A 21,578-nucleotide genomic window follows, 5' to 3' on the forward strand; every position below is an offset into this window, starting at 1 on the left:
CTCACCTGGTGTGCATTAAACTTAACTGCGTTCAAACACTGCACAGTTGCTCTCCAAGAAGGAAAGCAGGCTGAGAGTGAGCAGTTTATTCTCCTACATATATTTTCCTCACAAACTTAAGCAACTTCTAGATTTCAAGTAATTTAAGACAGTACTTTCATGTTTCTTTGCTACAATGTGTTTCTTTCCTTGAAACTGTATGTTGCCCTACCCCTAGCCCAAACCCTAAGCCTAACCCTAACCCTAACCATAAACCTAGCCCTAAACCTAGGCCTAATCCAAGCACTAATGCTAACTTTAACCCTAATCCTAAACTTAACCATACCCTCTCCCCAACCCTAACCCTAGGCCTAGGCCTAACCCTTAAGCTAAACATATCCCTAAATGTAACCCTAACCCTAAAACTAGTCCTAGCCCTAGCCCTAAACTTAACCATACCCCTGACTGTAAACCTACCCATATCTGACTTCTGAAGAGAACTTTATTTCTATGCTTCTCACAATTCTAGAATTAACTAAATTACCACACAATCTAGAACATAACAGCACACCTTGAAATACATCACCACACAAATGTTTGTTTCTATCCTTCAGAACTGTATTCCAATTCTGAAATACAAACTTATGTTTGTATTTCAGAACTGTAGTCTCTGCTGAGAAACACTAATAAACCTCACCTGGTATGCTTTCAACTTAACCGAGTTCAAACACTGCACTGTTGCCCCTGGGAAGGAAAGCTAGCTGACAGTGAGCAGTAGATTCTCCTACATATATTTTCCTCATAAACTTAAGCAACTTCTAGATTTCAAGTAACTTAAGACAGTACTTTCATGTCTCTTTGATTCAACGTGTTTCTCTCCTTGAAAGTGTACATTGCCATAGCCCTAGACCTAGCCCAACCCCTAGCCTTAGCACATACCTAAAACCTAACCCTAGCCATAGCCCTAGCCCTAGACCTAACCCTAAACCTAACACTAACCAAAACCCTGACCCTAAACCTAGCCTTCACCCAAATACTAACCTAACCCTACCCTACCTCTAGCCCTATCCCTAAGCCAACAGCAGGCCATAGGCCTATCATAACTCTAATCTTAACCTTATCCCTAACGCTACCCCAAGCCCTAGCCCTAAACCTATCCCTAACTCCAGTCCTAGCCCTACCACAGCCCCAAACATAACACTAACGCTAAACCAAAACCTAGCACTAGCCCTAACCTTAACCCTAACCATAACCCTAGCCCTAACCCTGGCACTATCCCTAGACCTAAACCCTCCCTAGCCCTAGCCCTATAACCACCCCAAGCCCTAACAATAACACTATCCCTAACCCTAACCCTAGCCCTAAATCTAATCCTAACCCTAACCCTAACCCTAACCCTAACCCTAACCCTAACCTAAACCTAACTCTAACCCTAATCCTAGCCCTAGCCCAAACCCTAAACCTAATCATACCCCTAGTCCTAGCCCTAATGCTAAACCTACACTAGCTCTAGCTCTAACCCTAACTCTCATCCTAATCCTAACCCTAACCCTAACACTAAACCTAAACCGAAACATAAACCTCGCCTTACCCCAACCCTAAACCAAATATTAAAACTTACATTAAACTCAAATCTGACCCTAACCCTAACCCTAACCCTAACCGTAGTCCTATGCCCAGCCCTAACCCTAGCCCTAACACTAACCCTACTTTAATGCTACACCTAGCATTAACCCTAGCACCAAGCATAAACCTAGCTCTATCCCTTACACTAACTGTAGCCCTAACCGTTACACAAACCCTAATCCTAGCCCTAGTCCTAATCTAACCTTACCCCTAAACCTAACACTAGACCTAACCCTAACCATAATCCTGCACCTTACCTAACCACTAAACCTCAAGCTAGCCTTAGCCCAAACCCTAATCCTAACCATAACCCTAGTTCTATCCCTAACCCTAACTCTAAAGTTAAACCTGAAACTAACCCTAACCCAGACCCTAAATATAACCCTACCCCTACCCCTAACCCTAACACTAACACTAACCCTAAAATTAACTCTTACCCTAACCTTTGCACTAGCCCTAAACCTAACCTAATCCTAAATCTAACTCTAGCCCTGGCTCTAACTGTAGCACTAGCCCTAGCCCTAGCCCTAGCCCTGGGATTAGCCATAATACTTACCATACCCCTAAACCTAGCACTAGCCCTAACTATAAACCCAACTCTAGCCCTAGCCCTAAATCTAACCATTATACTAACCCTAAACCTAAACCAAAACCTAACCCTAACCTTATCCCTTAACCCTAAACCTAGCCTTAACCCTAACCCCAGGCCTGGCCCTAACCCTGACCATAACTGTAACCCTAGCCCTAGCCCTAAACCTAACCTAATCCTAGTCTTAGCCCTAACCAAACCCTAACCCTAAACTTAAATTAAGCCTTAGCCCTAACCCTAACCCTAATGATAACCCTAGTCCCAGACATAGCCTTAGCTTTATCCCTATCCCTATCCCTAACCCTAACCCTAACACTAACACTAACACTAAACCTTACCCTGGCCCTAATGCTAATACTAACCATACTCCTAGACCTAGACCTAACCCTAACCCTAACCCTATCCTAACCCTAACCGTACTCTAACCCTACAACTAGCCCTAGCCCTAAGCCTAAACCTAGCTCTAGCCCTACACTAACCCTACCCTAGCTCTTACCCAAGACCTAGCCATAACACTGCCCTAACCCTACCCCTAACTCTAACCCTAACCCTAAACCTAAACCTAATCCTAACCCCAACACTAACCTAACCCAAAACCTAAATCTTGCCCTATCCCTAACCCTAAACCTAACACTAAACCTTACATTAAACTTAACCCTGACCCTAACCCTGACCCTAGACCTGTCGGGAGCCGAACAACAGCTGACCCTTGACACAGTCAGGACGGATGAGATGCGTCTGCACAGCAGAGGCAGCTGTGGCTGGACTTCCTGTATATCTCTTCTGGCATGCATGTCTTTGCTATTACTAGGTGGTGGGATTTTTGAGCACTTGTATTTCAGGTCCACTGATCTGCAGAATTCCAATGCAATTGTACAAAATGATTTCTTGGCCATAAAACAAAAGTCCTTTATAACCCCTCCACAGCCTACTTCTCCTACCTATTGGGTGATTAATATTAGACAATGGTCAGGCTAGCTGCCTGAAAGATGGAGAAAAGTTTTACTAGATGTTCCCCTTAGTACAACAACCCCCCCATACCTTGGACAGGAATAATAATTGATGGAACCAGATAGGTAAAAGAGCAAGGAAAATACGTGAACTATTATGATTTAAGCACGAGGGAACAAATACAAAGATCATCCCCTGCAAAGTGCATAAAGAAAGAACCTAGACAGGAAGATAGATGGCTGAGTTAGAAAGCCTAACCACATAGACCCTTAAATAGTTTACATATAACCAATGACGAGTCTAGCGTATCTTTTTGACCTATGCCAAATTCTGAAAACTTTGTTAGACATCAGATGATCAATAGACATTTGAAACTTTGTACATGTAGTTACTTGTAATTGTCTGATTGATAGCCCTCCTAGTCAAAATAACTTTTGTTCAGTATGAACAAATCTGTAGAACTTCCTGTACATTTCCTTGGTATTTCTGTATAGACCATTTCTGCTTGAGAAATCATGCCATGCACCTGTTCCTTTGATGTTATATAACAAATCCCTATAAAAATAAAGCTTGATTAAACTCTTTGAGTTCGGTCAGACCCACAAGGGCTGGCCGTTCTCTGGCATCAGACTTGGTGTCTGATCCCTCGTTCGTCACCTGTGCCGTCCATCCTTTGGGGACCCTGAGACCCGCTGAGGCTGGACCCCAGCATAGACCTACACCTAGCCCTAACAGTAACCCTAATTTAACCCTACACCTAGCAGTAGCCCTGCTGCTAAGCCTAAACTTAGCTCTAGCCCTACACTAACCCTATGCCTAAAATTAACCCTAACCCTAATCTTTGCCCTAGCCCTAAACCTAACTTTAACCCCAACCATAACCCTAGACCTAATGCTAACTATAATCCTGGGCCTTACCCTAACACTAATCCTAGCTCTAGCACATTCCCTAGACCTAACCCTAAACACAACCATAAATCTAAACCTAACACTAACTCTAGAGCTAGCCCTAGCCTGAACCCTAATCGTAGCCACAACCCTAGTCCTAGCCCTAAACCGAACCCTGCTCTAAACTTAAACCCGAAACTAACCCTAACCCTAGACCTAGACCTAGATCTAGCCATAACCCTAACACTAACACTAACCCTAAATCTTACCCTTACCCTAACCCTAGCACTAGCCCTAAACCTAACCTAACCCTAAACCTAACCCTAGTCCTATCCCTACCATAACCCTAAACAAAATCTTGGCTCAGGCTCTAGCCGTAGCACTAGCCCTAGCCCTAGCACTAGCACTAGCTGTAACACTAACCCTAAACCTAACCCTAGCACTAGCCCTAACCCTAAACCTATCTCTAACCATATCCCTAAACCTAACCCTAACACTAACCCTACCCCTAACCTAACCCTAGCCATAGATGTAACCCCAAACCTTACCCTAACCCTCCCTCAAACCTAAGCCTAACCCTAACACTAAACCTAACCCTGACCTTAACCCTAACCCTAAATGGAACCTTAACACTACCACGAACCCTAACGCTAGTCCTTGCCCTGACCCTATCCCTAATTCTAACCCTAACCATAGACCTAACACGCTAAACCTAATTTCAATGCTAGCCCTAAAACTTTTCCTAAACCTTACCCTAAATCTAGCCCTACCCATAGCAATGGCCCGAATCAAAATCCAAGCCCTAGCCCAAGATCTAACACTAACAATAAACCTAAACCTAACCTTAAACCTAAACCTAACTGTAACCCTAACCTTAGCCCTAACCCTAGCCCTAACCCTAACCCTAACCCTACCCTAATCCTAACACTAGCTGTAGCCCTAGACCTAAACCTAACCCTCAACCTAGCCTAACCTTAATCCTAACCCTAACCCAAGGCCTTGCCCTAAATTGATCCTAACCCTGGGGCTTGCACTAACGCTACCCTAACCCTTGGCCATTCCTTAGCACTAATCATAACCATAACCCTAGCCCTAGCCCTAGCCCTAACCCTAACCCTAACCATAAACCTAGCCCTACGTCTAGCCCTAAACCTAGCCTTATCCATATTCTAGGCCTAGCTGTGACACTCACCCTAACCCTAGCCCTACCCTGACACTAAACCTAGCCCTAGGCTTAGGACTAGCCCTAGTTCTAGCCCTAGCCCTACCCCTAACACTGACACTAACCCTAAACCTAGCCCTAGCCTAGCCCTAATGCTAACCCTAACCCTAACCGTAACCCAAGCCCTAGTCGTAATCTGAACCCTAATCCTAATGCTAGCCCTAGCCCCAGCCCAAGCCATAAACCTAACCTTAACCCTATCCTATACCTTGCCCTAGACCTAGACCTAGCCTTACACCTAATCATAACCCTAAATGCAAACCTAACACTACCGTAACGCTAACCTTAAACCTAAGACTAACCGTAGCCCTTGCCCTAACCCTAACCTTAACCCTAGATCTTGCCCTACCCTAACACAGGTCCTAGCCTGGGCCATAGCACATCCCAAAACCTAACCCTAACCCTAACGCTATACCTAGCCCTACCCTAAACCTAACCCTACCCCTAGTGCTGGCCCTAGCTCTAGCATTAGCCCTAGCCCTAGCCCTAACCCTACAGAAAAAACTAGCCTGGATCCTAATCCTAGACCTAGGCATAACCTTAAACTAACCATAACCTTAACCATATCCCAGCCCTACACCTACCCCTACCCCTAAATCTAGCCCTAACTCTAACCCTAACCCTAACCCTAGCCCTAGCTCTAGACCTATCCCTAGCCATAGCCCTGACACAAACCCTAAACCTAACCATAATCCTAGCCCAACCTGAGCCCTAGACCTAAGTCTAGTCCAAGCCCTAGCCCTAAGTCTTACCATCAACCAAACCCTAAACATAACCCTAACCGTAGCCGTAACCCTAATCCTAAACCTAGACCAACCTGTAGCCCTAGCCTTAGCCATAAATCTAACCCTAATCCTAACAGTTGCCCTAGTCATAAACTCAACTGTAGCCACAGCCCTAACCTTAAACCTAATCGTAGTCATAGCCCTAGCTGAAGACCTAGACCTAGCCCTAACCCTAACCCTAAAATAAACCTAACCATAATGCTAACAGTAACTCTAACCCTAACACTACCCTAAAACCTAACCCTAAATATAACACTAACCCTAAACCTAACCCTAATCCCATCTCTAGCTTTAATACTAGCACTAGCCCTAATCCTAGCCCTACTCCTAGTGTTAACCCTAACCCTAACACTAGCCTTAGCCCAAACCTAGCCTTACCCTAGCCTTAAACCTAAACCTAACCCTAACCCTAAAGCTACATCCAACCCTAATCCTAAACCTAACCATCACCCAATTCCGAGCCTTAGCACTAGCCCTAACCTAAACCTAACACTAACCCTAAACCTAAACCTAACCTTTAAACTTACCTTAGGCCTAGCTCTAGTCCTAGCCCTAAACCTAGGCTTACCCCTAACCTTAACCTTAATCCTAGAGCAAACCATAAGACTAACTCTAGTCATAGCACTAGCCATAGCTTTACCCCTAAACTTCTCCTTAGCCCTAGACCCAACCATAAACATTGTCCTAGCCCTACACCCAAACATATCTCTAATCATTCCCCTAACCCTAACATTAACACTTACCCTAACCCTAAACTTAAACGTAGCCCTAGCCCTAACCCTAAATCTACCCTAACCCTAAACTTAAATCTAAACCTACCACTAACACTAGCCATAACCCTAGCCCTAGGCCTAGCCCTAGCCCTTTCCATACAACTAGCCATAAACATAACTCTTCCCCTAACCATAAACCAAAACCTAACCCTAACCCCTAAACCTAAAACTAACACTAAACCTAACCTGAACACTAACCCTAAACCTAATCCTAACCCCAGCACCAACACTAACCCTAACCCTACCTCTAGCATTAGCCCTAACCTTGCTCTAACCCACCCATAAGCCTAGATCTAACCCTAACCCCAGCCCTAGTCCTAACCCTAAGAATAACCCTAAACATAAACATAAAGCAAACCTTTAGTCTTATCCTAACCCTAGTCCTAATGCTAATGCAAACCATAAACTTAGCCATAGCCATGGCCATAGCCATAACCCTACCCCTAACCCTAGCCCTAACTGTAATTCTAAACCTATCCCTCACCCTAAACGTAGCTATAACCCTAACCCTAACCTAACCCTAACACTAGTCCTAACCCAAACCGTAGCCCTAGCCCTAGCCTAGACTTAACTCTAGCCGTAGTCCTAGTCCTCGGCCTAACCATAACACTAAACCTAGACCTCACCCTAACCCTAGCCGTAGACCTAACTCTAACCCTAACCCTAGCACTAGACCTAACCCTATACCTTGCCGTAGCCTTAGTCCTAATCCTAACCCTATAACCCTATGTCTAACCCCAACTGTAGCCATACTCTAACAATAACCCTAACCCTAGCCCTGGCCCTAAACCTATTCCTAAACCTAAACCTAAGCCTAACCCTTACACTAAACCTAACATTAACCACAAACTTATCTCTAGCCCTAATCCTAACCTTAGCCCTAACATTATCATAACCCTAGGCCTAACCTTAACCCTAACCCTAACTGTAACCCTAGCACTAGCCCTACCCTTAACCCTAAACCTAACCCTAGACCTAGCCATAATCCTGACCCTAAACATTACCCTAGCCATAACTTTAGCTCTAGCTCTAGCCCTAGCCATAGCCATAGCCATAGCCATAGCCCTAGGCCAACCTGTAACATTAACCCTAACCCTAACCGAAAACCTAACTGTGGCCCTAATGCTAACCTTATTTTAATGTTCGTTTTAACCCTAGCCCTAACCGTGGCCATAGCACTAGCTCTAAACCAAGCACTACACTTAGCCCTAGCCCTAGTTCTAGGCCTACCTCTAACACTAACCCTAAACCTAACACTAACCGTAGCCCTAGCCCTAACCCTAAACCTAGATTACCCCTACTCCTAAATCAAAACCTAACCCTAACCCTAACCTTAATCTTACACCTAATCCTAAACATAACCCTAACCCTAGCCCTAGCCCTAACCCTAAACCTAAACTTAGCCCTAGCCCTAGCACTATCCCTAACACTAAACATAACTTTAACTCTAGCCCTAACGCTAGCCCTAGCATTAACCCTAACCCTAACCCTAACCCCAATCCTAACACTAAACCTAACCCAAAACCTAACCCTAATCCTAAACGTAAACCTAACCTTAGTCCTAACCCTTCCCTAAACCTAGCATTAACACTAGACTTAGCCCTAAGCCCTAATCTAACCATAACCCTAGCCCTAACTCTAATGCTAGCACTAACCCTAAACTTAATTCAGTGCTAAACCTTGCCCTAGTCCTAGTCCTAGCACTACCCCGAACCCTACCCCTAACCCTAATTTTAACCCTAGCTCTATCCTAGCCCTAGACTTAGTCCTAGGCCTAACCCAGACCCTAAACATAACCCTAACCATAACGCTAATCCTAGCCCTGTTCGTATTCTCACTCTAACCTAGCCATAGCCTTAATGCTAACCATAACCCTGTGGCAGATTCCAACCTGCAGAGTCTGCATGTTGTGACTGAAAACGAAAACAAATGTACAGAGTACAGCAGTCCTGTGGAGAAAAAGGAAAGGCATGGTACTCTCTTAAGATGAGAGTCTTGCGGCTACTTTTCTTAAGGGGAGAGCACCTTGGCCACTCTCTCAAGGGGAGAGTGCACCGACCCTTGCCTGGACAGGCTTGTATTGTTTTTCTTAGGTCTTATATTAAAGAACAATTTATTATCTATTACATAGAATATTGTTGTCTACATTTTAGGTATAATTAAAGAAATGAAAATAACAAATGCAAAAGGGAAAGGTGGCGAGCTGATTAGCTCCATCCTTGGGAGAATTCACACAGGCTTTGGAAATTATCTTGAAGATAGACAATAAACATCTACTGTTTTACACTAGGGTGAGGGAGTTTTAGCAAGAGCAAGCCATAGCAGTCTGAATGCATTTTCTAGGTCTGATTCCCATGGGAAAACCCAGTTTGAGGGTCTGGCTCCTGCCCACCACTTCACTTCTGTAGGTTTTCCATATGGAGCTGAGTCACATTTGCCATATTTAAAACAAACCGGTTCCCTACATAACCCTAAGCCTAACCCTAGCCGTAAACCTAACTCTAACCCTGGGCCTTGCCCTAAACCTAACCCAGACTCTAAACCTAGCTCTACTCCTAACCCTAACCCTAAACCTCTCCTAACCCCAGCCCTAGCTCTAGCCCAAAACCCACACCTAGAACTAGCCCTACTCCTAGCCCTGGGCCTAGCCCTAACACTAACCCAACCCTAACCCTAGCTCTAACACTAACCCTAAATCTAGCCCTAGCCCTAGCCCTAGTCCTAATCCTAACCCTAAACCTAACCTTAACCATAGCCCTAAACCTAACCCAGCCCTATGCATAATCCTAACTCTAACCCTAAACCTAACCCTAAACAAATCCTAACCCTAACTGTAATTATAACCCTATCCCCAGACTAACCCTTAGCCCTAAGTCTAGCCCTAAGCCTAACCCTAATCCTAGCCTGATTATTAAACCTAAATTGAAACCTAACCCTGGCCCTAACCCTAACCCTAAACCTAACCACAGCAGTAGCACTAATCTTAACCCTAATCTTAACCCTAGACCTAGCATTGTTGGGGACTGCTCTGCTTGGTTTCAGAAGCTGTAACCCCCCATGGCTAAGGCTGAGTAAGAGACCTTGGGACCATAAGCCACTAAGGAGACAAAGCTTATCTCCCTAGCAGGAGCTCTGTCTCTGCCCGCTTTACTTCACCCTGCTTGGTCCCAGGTGATGACTGGTTAGCCATTGACAGGTAAGATTCCTCAAGGGAGGGATGACCTAAGACAGGCACAGTCATGAAGGGGACCTTAGGGAAGGACTCGGGGAGCTATAGAAAAAGGGGGTGATGGACCTTCACCCCTCTGCTTTGACATAGCCTGAGTCCTCATTCTGTCTGCCAGAAGTCTCCTAATCTCTTGGCTACCTTACTTCCACTGCCTGACTTAAGCCTGAAACAGTGCCAGAGGTGGGTGCAGCCCTGTGCTGGAAAGGGCCAGTTCCCAGGGCAATCAGGCCTAAGAATGAATGCATAAAATCCTGTGAAACCTGCTTTGCTAATACCCTCAATTTAAATGATAAGGGTCCAAGCATAGAATGAGTTTGTTTCCCCCAAGTTTTATGGCCCTTTAGCTGTCTCACCCTGACTCAGGATAAGCTCTCCTAGTTCTTTGAACGTTATCTATTGCTTGATCATTACTGCCTGACAATGATTGGTGAGCGTTGCCTGTATTCCTATGCAAATTAAACCAAATAAAAGCCCATTGAGGAACAGGCTCAAGGCCCTTCTCCTTTGAAAGATCCACCACCTTTCCTCCCCAAGCAGATCATGTCTTGGCAGACTTATTTTCATCCGTGGTGGATGGTGGAGCCCTATGGGCAGAGCCACCCAACACTTTAAAAAAGAATTAATTATGGGACTGAATGAACTAAAGATAATTATTATTTTTATAACTTTGTTCAAAATATTACTGATTTTTAAATTTGTTTTGTTAGGGCGCTTTGATAGATTGTACCTTAATAAGCAATACTGAAACATTTATATTTTTCTCCCTACTTGATCCCTCCAGAAATTAAAAACTCTTAATGAGTGAATATTATTATTTTCATAGCAATATGTTTATTTGCATGAATGCAATAAGAATTTAATTTCTTCATAGCAGAACACATAAAGCCATTTTCCAATTGTGGTTTATGAACCAAAACTTTGACTAGAATGTCTTGTCTAAGAGAGACATGCCTAGACTCTGGATGTCACCAGAAAGCTTTAAGGGATGAAGATTGACTTTGAAGATAATAAAAGCCCCTTGGAGAAATGGCTTGGTACCTCACTTATTTCTATGGTTCATGACAGTCTTTCCAGGTAAAGAGCAAAGATTACTTTCCTGGGAGGTAGCAAAAGAAGAATCTCAAGATATTTTTGGGACCTCAAGAACTTGAGGAACTCAACAAAATCAATAGGTATTACAAGCAAAGCATGATGGCAACTGTGTAGTTTGGCTTCTTTGCCCTGAGGAGCAAATTGAAACTTAGTCTGGAAATTCCTTATAAGATGCCAGCAAAGCAGATTTAAGCCCATATAATAAATCGCTATTCCTGCTGTTTATGCAGTAAATCAGGCCAAATTGAAACTGAACTTAATGAAGTAAATGAATTGGTCTTGATTTGGCTCTTTTAAAAAATGAGAGTGATTTAGGAGAAAAATTGTGTTTCAATAATATCTGTTTTACATAATTGTGGAAATTAGACTCTGGTTGTTTGTAAAATTTTATTTTTCACCTATACACTAGACTGAATCCTGAATTTTTCCTAGCTCTCTGAAATATTTTGGCTACAACCCCCTAACTTCTACAGAAATGGAAAATAACTTGACAGTGAGAAATTGTTTCTCCTTAAGTATATTTTATTGATTATGCTACTACAGGTATTCCATTTTTTCTCCCCTTTGTTCCCCTCTGCACTGCACCCCTCTCCCACCAGCATTCCCCCCTCTTAGTTCATGTCCATGGGTCATGCAAAAAGTTTTTTGGATTCTCCATTTCCTATACTATTCTTACCCTCCCCCTGTCTATTTTCTACCTACCATTTATGCTACTTATTCTCTGTACCTTTCCCCCCTCTGCCCCCCTCCCACTCCCCTGTTGATAACCCTCCATGTGATCTCCATTTCTGTGGTTCTGTTCCTGTTCTAGTTGTTGGCTTAGTTTGCTTTTGTTTTTGTTTTAGGTGTGGTTGTTAATAACTGTGAGTTTGCTGTCATTTTATTGTTCATATTTTTTATCTTCTTTTTCTTAGATAAATCCCTTTAACATTTCATATAATAAAGGCTTGGTGATGATGAACTCCTTTAACTTGACCTTATCTGAGAAGCACTTTATCTGCCCTTCCATTCTAAATGATACCTTTGCTGGATAGAGCAATCTTGGATGTAGGTCCTTGCCTTTCATGACTTGGAATACTTCTTGCCAGCCCCTTCTTGCCTGCAAGGTCTCTTTGGAGAAATCAGCTGACAGTCTTATGGGAACTCCTTTGTAGGTAACTGTGTCCTTTTCTCTTGTTGCTTCTAAGATTCTCTCCTTCTGTGTAATCTTGGGTAATGTAATTGTGATGTGCCTTGGTGTGTTCCTCCTTGGGTCCAGCTTCTTTGGGACTCTCTGAGTTTCCTGGACTTCCTGGAAGTCTATTTCCTTTGCCAGATTAGGGAAGTTCTCCTTCATTATTTGTTCAAATAAGTTTTCAATTTGTTGTTCTTCCTCTTCTCCTTCTGATACCCTTATAATTCGGATGTTGGAATGGTTAAAGATGTCCTGGAGGTTCCTAAGCCTCTCTTCATTTTTTGAATTCTTGTTTCTTCATTCTTTTCTGGTTGGATGTTTCTTTCTTTCTTCTGGTCCACACTACTGATTTGAGTCCCAATTTCCTTCCCATCGCTATTGGTTCCCTATATTTTTTCCTCTGTTTCTCTTAGCATGTCCTTCATTTTTTCATCTAATTTGCAACCAGATTCAACCAATTCTGTGAGCATCCTGATTACCAGTGTTTTGAACTGTGCATCTGATGGGTTGGCTATCTCTTTGTCGCTTAGTTGTATTTTTTCTGGAGCTTGATCTGTTCTTTCCTTTGGGCCTTTTTTTTTTTTTTTTTTTTTTTTTTTTGGTCTTGGCGTGCCTGTTATGTAAAGGAGCAGAGCCTTAGGCATTCCCCCCAGATGGGGCAACCCACGGCACTGGGCTGTGACGTTGTATGCAGCAAGGGGTCCAAGAGGGGACAATGGTGCTTGCTGCGGTCTCTGCTGGCTTTCAGTCACTTCCCTCGCTACCCACAAGCAAAGTGGGCCCTCTGGCTCTGATTCCTGTATGGGTGATTTTGTGTACGTTCTGGGACCCTGTGGGTCTCTCCAAGGAACTGTCCTGTGAGGCTGGGAGTTTCTCCCACTGCCACTTCAACCCCCAAGGGGTTTTTCATTGGTGGTTTGAGGCTTTATTTCCCAGAGCTGGAGCCCTGGGGTTGCACAGTCTGTTTCGCTCCCCCTTTGTTCCTCCTAGTTCATCTGCGCAAGAATGTGAGACCACAAGGTCCACCAGCCATCACTTCACTGGGTCTGCCAGCCACTGTTTTGTTGCGAGTCCTCTCCACCCAGCTGCACATCTCCACCCCTCCTACCAGTCTGAATGAATGTGTCTTCTTTATCTCCTTGGTTGTCGGACTTCCATACAGTTCAATTTTCTGTCAGTTCTGGTTGTTTTTTGTTTTTAAATTGTTGTCCTTCTTTTGGTTGTGTGAGGAGGCACAGTGTGTCTACCTACACCTCCATCTTGGCCAGAAGTCTCCCTGTAAGGTCTCTGATGAGAAATCAGCTGACAGTCTTATGGGAACTCCTTTGTAGGTAACTGTGTCCTTTTCTCTTGCTGCTTCTAAGATTCTCTCCTTCTGTGTAATCTTGGGTAATGTAATTGTGATGTGCCTTGGTGTGTTCCTCCTTGGGTCCATCTTCTTTGGGACTCTCTGAGCTTCCTGGACTTCCTGGAAGTCTATTTCCTTTGCCAGATTGGGAAAGTTCTCTTCATTATTTTTTCAAATAGGTTTTCAATTTTTTGCTGTTCCTCTTCTCCTTCTGGCACACCTATGATTTGGATATTGGAATGTTTAAAGTTGTCGTGGAGGTTCCTAAGTCTCTCCTCATTTTTTTAAATTCTTGTTTCTTCATTCTGTCCTTGTTCAATGTTTATTTCTTCCTTTTGGTCCAAATCGCTGATTTGAATCTGGGCTTCCTTCCCTACACTGTTGGTTCCCTGTATATATACTTTTAAAGATTTTATTTATATTTTTTTAGTGAGAGGGGAAGGGAGCGAGCAAAAGGGAGAGAAACATCAGTGTGTGGTTGCCTCTTGCGCACCCCCAACTGGGGACCTAGCCTGAAACCCAGGCATGTGCCCTGACTGGGAATCAAACCAGCAACCCTTTGGTTCGCATGCCAGCAGTCAATCCACTGAGCCACACCAGCCAGGGCAGTTCCCTGTATATTTTTAGTTCACTCTGCATAGCCTTCAATTTTTCCTCTATTTTATGACCATAGTCAACCATTTCTGTGAGTGTCCTGATTACCAGTGTTTTGAACTCTGCCATCTATCTCTTCACTGCTTAGTTCTATTTTTGGATTTTTTTTTAAATATTTTATTTACTTATTTTTAGAGAGAGGGAAAAGGAGGGAGAGAGAAGGAGAGAAACATCAATATGTGGTTGTTTCTCACATGCCCCCTACTAGGGACCTGGCCTGCAACCCAGGCACATGCCCTGACTGGGAACTGAGCCAGTGACCCTTTGGTTTGCAGGCCCACACTCAATCCACTGAGCTATACTAGCCAGGGTCATTTTTGGAGTTTTGAGCTGTCCTTTCATTTGGGTCATATTTCTTCATCTGGGTGCACCTGTTATGTTGTAAGGGGCAGAGCCTTAGGTATTCACCAGGGCAGAGCAACCCACTTCACTGTGTTGTGGCACTATAACTGGGAGAGGAGTCAGAGAGGGAACAATGCCACTTGCTTTGCTCTTGGTAGCCTTTCAGTCACTTCCCCTGCTACACACAAGCATATTGGGCCCTTCTGGTGCTGATTCCCGAGTGGGTGGGTTTGTGTACATTCTAGGACCCTGTGGGTCTCTCCAACAAACTTTTTTGTGAAGCTGGGAGTTTATCCCACCATCACCACCCCCACAGATTTTTACAGACAGAGATTTTGAGGCTTTCTTTCCCCATACTGGAACGCTGGATTGTGCGGTCTGCCTTGCTCCCCAGTTTTTCCTCCCAGTTTATCCACTTGCAAATGCGGAACCACCAGGTCCTGTAGCTGCAGCCTTGCCACACAACCTCTCTGCCCCGGCTGCCCATCTCTGCCCCTCCTACCAGTCTGGATGAATGTGTCTTCTTTATCTCCTTGGTTGTTGGACTTCCATACAATCCAATATTCTGGCAGTTCTGGTTATTTTTTGTTTTTAAAGTTGTTGTCCTTCTTTTGGTTGTGTGAGGAGGCAAAGAGTATCTTCCCACACCTCCATCTTGGCAGGACTGACAGTGGGAAATTGTAACCCACCCCACCATTCTTTTGACCTTGTTCCTATAAGTGCTGACTCTGACTAATAAGTAGCTTGTAGATGAACCACATGTTTATATAAGAATCCTAGGAACTAACTTCAAAAGATACAGGCTCTGACCTTCCGTCATCCCAGCTCTGGGACATTTGCTGACCTTCAAACAAAAACCAGGGTGACACACACAGATCGTTTGACCCATTTTCAAATTCTTATCAGAATAGATTATGCTGTTCTGCACTCTCAACCCCTTCCCCTTGATCCTTTTGTTCTGCTTTTCCTCTCTCTCCTTATTAAAAAAGAAAAAATCTCTGCCTGCACTGACATGTCAGTATTCACCTGTACTGAAGAATCCTTGGCCCGACCTGTGAGATTTCCATTTTAATCTCCCTTAAATGTATGTATAGATCGCATTTAAAGCAATGCTTAATATTAGAAGTGTTTGGAGTCTTTATTTAGGAGTTTGGTGAGGTTTTTGTGACCAGAGATATGCCATAGAAACTTAATATTTGTTTGTATCAATTAGTCTATGGTTAAAATTGGTATTGTTATATGTCATTGCACTTAAAATTGCAGTTTCCAAGAACATACAGATACTATTAAATGAGGAATTACTGTACTATGTTTAATAGGAGAGGTGAGAGTGGGCACTCTTTTCTTGTTCCTGATCTTAAAGGAAAAACTTTCAACCTTTCACCATCGAGCATGATGTTGGCTATGGGCTTGTCATATACGGCTTTTATTACATTCCTTCTATACCCAACTTGTTGAGAGGTTTTTATCATGAATGAATTTTGAATTTTGTCCAATGTTTTTTCTGCATCTATTGAGATGATCTTATGATTTTTATCTTTGATTCTATTAACATGATGTATCACATTTATCTAACTTTATTATGTTGAACCATCCTTGCATTCCAGGATGAATCCCACTTGATCATGATGTATGATCCTTTTAATATGATACTGAATTTGGTTTGCTAGTGTTTTGTTTAGATTTTTCACATCTATCTTATTTAGAATTTTTGCATCTATCTTCATCAGGGATATTGGCCTGTAGTTTTCCTTTCTCGTAGTGTCCTTCTCTGGTTTTGGTATACTGGCCTTACAACATCAGTGTTCCCTCCTCTTTTATTGTTTGGAAGAGTTTGAGTAGTGGCATTAATTCTTGAAATTGACCGGTGTAGCTGTCTGGTCCTGAGCTTTTCTTTATTGGGATGTTTTTCATTACTGATTAAATCTTCTTACTTGTTATAGGACTGTTCAGATTTTCTATTTCTGATTCAGTTTTGGTGAGTTTATGTTTCCAGGGATTGATCCTTTTCCTCTAGGTGGTTCAGTGAGTTGGCATATAGTTGTTCACAGTAGGTTTTCATGACCTTATTTCTTTGGCATCCATTGTAATGCCTCCTCTCTCATTTACAGTTTTATGGATTTGGGTCATATCTCTATTTCTTGGTTAATCTAGCTGAAGGTTTATAAATTTTGTTTTTCTTTTCAAGGAACCAACTCTTAGTGGTGTTAATGTTTTCTATATTTTTCCTGTCTCTATTTATTTCTGCTCTAATCTTTATTACCACCTTCTACCTGCTAACTTTGTGGTTAGTTTTTCTTTTTTCTAGTTTCTTTAGCTAATGTGGTTTAAAACATTTACTCTGAGAGTCTTTATCTTTTAATAAATTTAACCCATTTTTTGTTTATAATGATTGATATTTATTCCTGAGTCATTTTATTCAAGCATTTGACTTTTGTTTCATTGCTAATTTCACTGTTTTCTCTTTTGCATTAGAAGTTATGCTTGTTTTTTGACTAATTTAAAGAGACCACTCTATTTTTTATTTCATTTAAAAACATTTAAATAGGTATTTATTACAAAACTGCAGCTATTGATTCCCTCCTCTCACCTTTTTTTTATTCCTTCCATGGCTACTTACTATATATAGTAACATAATCTGGAATTATTGAACCAAATTATTTTTTTAAGACTTTATTTATTTACTTTTAGAGAGGGGATGAGGGGGAGAAAGAAAAGGAAAGAAGCATCAATGTATGAGAGAGACATCTATCAATTGCCTCTCACACGCCCCCAATGGGGACCTGGCCCACAATCCAGGCATGTGCCTTAGTGGACTGAGAATCAAACTGGTGACCTTTTGGCTCACAGCCTGGTGCTCAAACAACTGAGCCACACCAGCCAGGGCTGAAACAAATTATTTTTATAAAAAGGAAGTTTTTACATAATAGGTTGAAATGTTTTTTAATCCTTACCCAAGAATATATTTTTATTGATGAGAGAAATATCAGTGTGAGAGAAACACAGATGTGAGAGAGAAACATCAGTTGCCTCCCAAATGCACCCTGACCAGGGATCGAACCCACAACTTTTTTGGTATACAAGATGCTGCTCCAACCGAGCCAGAAGTTAAAATTTGAATTATTTTTGATATTTGCAGTACTTTACTCACATATTGTTCACATTTACTTCCTATATTTGATTCCTATACTCACCATAAGGACTTCTATTATGCACTTCTGCTACTTTGAAAGTTTTTATTTTAGTTCATCTGCTAGTCATCTGTAGTAGTTCTGTGAAGTGAACCTTTTTCAGAGTGGGTGGGATCTTCAGAGCCTCTATGGAAATGAGGTTTATATCTCCCACACGTGGTTGATGTGGCACTGAGCCCATACGTCTATTTACCCTCAACATGTCATATAGGCCCTCCAGTGTATCCTGTTGCTCTGTAACACCCTGATTCAGAACCCTGATTTTTGAGAGTTTATGAGCAATCTTTTCCTTCCTGAAAGTGTGTATTCTTTATCTTTGAAATTCAAAATGTCACCCAGCTATTGGGCAAGTTTTGTTAATTTTGCTTGAACCACAACAGGACTTTTTACCCTGAAGATCATTTTTCTTCAGCTCAAGAAACCTTCACTTTCTTCTCTAAATAATGCTTTTCTTCTATTTCTTCTAGAATTTTCTTTTAGGTATGACATAATCCACATATTGGATGCCCATCCTCAGCTGTTTTTTGGAGGCTACAAGAACAAAATAGTGCAGAAATCCAGATCTGTCTGAAGGCAACTGTGTGTGCAGATTCTGAGGTAGGAAAGGACTCTGAGTACCTAAGGAACAAGAAAGAAGACCTTTTTGATGGGAGTGCAGAGGAAAAGGTTGAATGATAAGATCAGATGGGGCCTTAGAGGCCACAGTAAATTAATTTAGTTTTTAAGTGTGAAGGAAACCCATGGGTTTTAAAGAAGGCAGTGACAGGACACAACGTGAATTTCAATGTCCAGACCACTTTTCCAGCTCAATGGGAGAATGCAGGGCCATAGTGAAAATGGAGAGACTAGCTCAGAAGCTATTACAGTTGTCTGGTAAAAGATAACTGGCTTAGACTAAGGCGATAGTGCAGAGGCAGATGAGAAATTCAAGTTAATTGTGGGTAAGAGAATCAACAGGACCTCCTAGTCACCTGGATATAGGAATGAAGAAGAGAGGCAGCAAGAGTGACTTGAGATTTTTAGCTTAACTAATTGGTAGATTTCTGATATAGGGAAGACTGCTGAGGGAGGAAAAACTATAGGTTAGGGAACAAGCTAAAGTTGTTTAACAGAGACCCAAAAATACAGAAAAGTAGTTTAACAGTTGTGAATATGCTAAAGTTTATTCTTGTATCATTATTTATTATTGTATTGTTATTAATCTATTTTGCCTACCCCTATAGTGGTTTATATAAAATAAAAGTATATATCCTTCCATATAACACATATAACAAGCAAGAGGTGAGCAGTCCAACTCTGACAGGCATGTATGCCTTAACATCTGTAAAGGGCAATAATTTCATTTTGGAAGAATGTGACTTGGTCCTGGCTGGTGTGGCTCTGTAGACTGAGCACCGGCCTGCAAACAGAAACAGCTGGTTCGATTCCCAGTCAGGGCACATGCCTGGGTTGCGGGCCAGGTCCCCAGCTGAGGGTGCATGAGAGACAACCACACATTGATGTTTCTGTCCCTCTTTCTTCCTCCCTTCCTCTCTAAAAATAAATAAGTACTGAGGGACTCTAACATCTAAAAGTTTGTTTGAGAAGACAATTAAAGAGGCCAGAGGAGGAGTGGCTAAGGGGGAGCAAGGAGGAGTGGAAAACTGTCAAATTCGCAAAAAAACTGAAAAAAAATAGAGGTTTGAGAAGAAAGGAGAAACTATGAAATAACTACAAATGTGAGGGGCTCCCTACCCAGCACCCCCTGCCCCCACACACACAAATCAGCTCTGGGAAAAGAGTAAGTCCCCTTATATTTGAGTTCTTATTATATCTGCCACATTATAGGGTACTCATTTTATTTTTATTAAAAAAGAACTGTGAAGACAAGACCTGTTAGCCTGAAATATTGATGTCAGAATCCAGTTTTGGATTCTGATGGAGGTCATCCAAAAGAATCTGCAAAAAAGGTAGGCAATGAAAATATGTACTTAGTATTTACTCCTGAGCTTATATAACTGCAGTTTCAAGAGACTGTACAGTGTCATAGAAAACAAGTTTTCCTGGCTCTTTCCTGGACAAGATGGAATGGAATGCAGATACCAGCATGGGCAGGAAGATGACCATGCTTTCTGCTTCTGTATCAGAGGGTGAGGCAGCTAAAATATGGGTAAGGAAGACAACATAATAAATGCTACCAACACTAGCAAGCTGGGCTCTAAATCAATTTGCTTTTTCAGCTCATGGGGGCAGCCCTATTATTTTGGGCTGGGATGATAGCACCACAAATAGGAAGTCACATGACAGTCTCCCCAAAGGAATTCTTGGAAGGAGCCTAGGCTCATTCAGATTTTTTTTAAAAAGATCTTTATGAAGAAAAACCAGTCATATTACTTTATTATATCTCCTAAAATTTCCCATTGAGCCATCTAACTCCAGTAAAGGATGCAGGGATAGGAGTGTTGGGAAAGCCAGTGTCTTGCACATAGTCTTTCAACTTTCCCTTGGCTGCACAAGAATGGGCCTTGGGCCTCTAACACTTTCTTACCAAAAGATAGAGTCCTCAGAGCCTCTGGTGGACTAGACACCTTGTTTGGAAATCTTTCCCCGTTTCAGACTCAACGTGTGTCCTTGGCTCTTCGCTTAAGCAGGCACTTCATATGGCACCAGGCCAACCCCACTACTATGTCTGTCCCCTCTAGGGAAGAGATGGGGTCCTTCTACTGCACAAAAAGGCTACATGTGGGCCAGTTGTCTTGTGCTGGCTGCAGGGAGAGGACCTGCCGACCATGGGGTACCAAGGTGCACTACTGGAGCTGATCTTGCTCTGCCTCATCTCTATGTGAATAAAGCATTGTTCCATCCAGTGCTTGGCTGTGTTGTGGTTTCCTTGGCGACTATGACACCAAGATGCAGTGGGCAGAAGTGTTCAAATACCTGCTTTTGGTGACAAGCAACAAATGTTACTTGCTTGACAATGAATCCAGTTCTACTCTTGGCTGTGGCAGGAGCTACATGAATCTGTTTCTCAGTTTTCTCATCAGTAAAACTATAATGTTCACTGAGGTCTCTTCCAGCTACATTCCATTATTTGTAAGAATAAAAGAATATTGTGCCCAAGGTCAAAAGTCAGTAAGAACTTTGATAGATTCAGAGGCCAGATGGAATGCGAACAGTGTCCATGGTTCTCAAAAGTTACACACTGGAATCATTTATTGAAAAAAATACATTTTATTCTAGATCAGTTTCTCAGCCTTGGCCAGACTGTTCTTTGCTGCGGCAGCTGTCTTCTGTATTGTGGGACAGTTAACTGCATCCCTGTCCTCTTCCCACTAGACAGAGTAGCCTCTTGCTCTCAGCTGTGACAACCAAAAAGGTTTTCAGACATGGTCAAATACCTCCTGGAGGCCAAAGTGCTCTGGGCTGAGAACCCCTGATCTATTCCTCTAATCAGATTAAACAATAAACATAAAAGGAATTCACCAGTACTTCTATCTTATAAGTAGAAAAATTAAAGAATTTCATAAAATATGAAATCTGTTTTATTATGCATAATACAAAGATCTTAAGTACAATTGGTGTCTTAACCATTTCCCAGCTTTAATCAATAAACATTATTCTTCCTAAAAGGAGCCGAAAAAATTACCCATATTAAAAATACTGAAAAATAAACACCATTGAATGATGAGTAAGTACATCTCTCTAACCTCTTTGTTTCATTACCTAGTACTCCAAAGTAAAATAGTTATGGTCAAAC

This window comes from Desmodus rotundus, unplaced genomic scaffold (assembly GCF_022682495.2).
Source record: "Desmodus rotundus isolate HL8 unplaced genomic scaffold, HLdesRot8A.1 manual_scaffold_34, whole genome shotgun sequence".
NCBI classification, from domain to species: Eukaryota; Metazoa; Chordata; class Mammalia; order Chiroptera; family Phyllostomidae; genus Desmodus; species Desmodus rotundus.